Source organism: Schistocerca piceifrons, unplaced genomic scaffold (assembly GCF_021461385.2).
Source record: "Schistocerca piceifrons isolate TAMUIC-IGC-003096 unplaced genomic scaffold, iqSchPice1.1 HiC_scaffold_2340, whole genome shotgun sequence".
NCBI classification, from domain to species: Eukaryota; Metazoa; Arthropoda; class Insecta; order Orthoptera; family Acrididae; genus Schistocerca; species Schistocerca piceifrons.
The window spans coordinates 7,527,204-7,528,709 of NW_025728274.1; positions in this window are offsets into that span (position 1 = coordinate 7,527,204).

The window sequence follows — 1,506 nt, forward strand, 5'->3', positions numbered from 1 at the left end:
GTGAACATGATGAATCCTACTTGCAGATAAGAGTTCCATGCTTAGGTGGAGATTCACTGGTAACACAGTTGTACATGCTAATTTCATTGTTGCTGCCTCCTTCCCTGACTTAGTGGGGAAAAGAAAATGCAATATTTTAAAGCTGCCACAATGTCCATTGGATGACGCTTTTGGTTGGCTAAGTTAACAGCTTTTGCCATTTGATCAGAATCCGGTTTATTTTGTTGTTGTTGTTGTTGTTGTTGTTGTTGTTGTTGGTCTTGTGACACACATTTCTTGTGACTGCTAATAGAATCCCCATTTTCTCGTTAGCTCAGTGTTACTCAGCCTATATTTTACTGTAACAGACAGAAACCACTTTGAACACAAGAATTAAGATTTAAACATCCATGTGAACATCAAGGGGGTTACGGAACACTTGAAAGCCACACTGTTTCATAACCCCCCCATCAAATAAAATCTGACTTCCTCATTCTCTGGATGATTAACTTGTAGACCCTTCATGGGGAGTTACAAAATTGACTTGCTTTATTAAATTACTATCTGAGCAACTCCTGCTCCTCAAGAAGCTCTTACCTATAAATGCTTTTTCAGTGTTTTTTGTAAGTGGTCAGCCAGCCACATACACCCCTGTATCTCCTACTTTTCCTTTTGTGTCAGTTGTTTAAAAACTGTCATTTAAAACACATCTCCACACTTTCACATTTTTTTCCATGTGGTTGAGCAGCTGTGGTTTAGCCCACGAACACGCACATGTACCATACCACACCTGTATCAATCAGCGGCTGAATGGGGAGGCCAAAGGAAGAATAGCCAATGTACAGCATTCGGGTCTCCCAGCTCTTGCATCTGTTAGAGCTACTGCCACTCTGCTGATGAAAAGCAAGAAATTCAGTTATTCACTGTTCCATCCATCCATCCATCCATCCATCCATCCATCAATTTCACCTTTTCAGTTAGTAGTATTGCCTCTGACATATACTGTGTGGGAATTGTCTACAACAAACAGTTGGAGTGATGGACGACATAGGAGAAGATACGCATAGAAACAGATGAAGAAAGATCATCAGAACAGGACAGACAGACTGACTCCAGTTTAAATCTGTCGTATGACAGATCCAGCATTACTGCACAGGTACAGTGAAACAGTCCTCTGTCAACCAGCTTTCAGAGGTTATTCAGGGTTACCTCTTCAGTACCTTGGCATAAGGGATCTGTGCTCTCCAGTAACTCATTTCAGAGTTATTGCATTCCATTTGCTTTCGTGGCCGATTCACTCAGTATCTGTATTGCACTAAATATCACAACACTGCCAATGTTGAAGATGTGTGCTGTGCATTTTGTTTATTAACAAAACTCCTATTCCATCCATTAACAGTACTCTCTGCTCACGACATAATGCCCACCTTACTCTTCAACCTTGAACTCACAACCTCCAGGGGACTCGCCGATCTTTGGTGGGTTCATGCTTGGCTACCACAGGCTCCCACCCTTAGCAGCATCTTT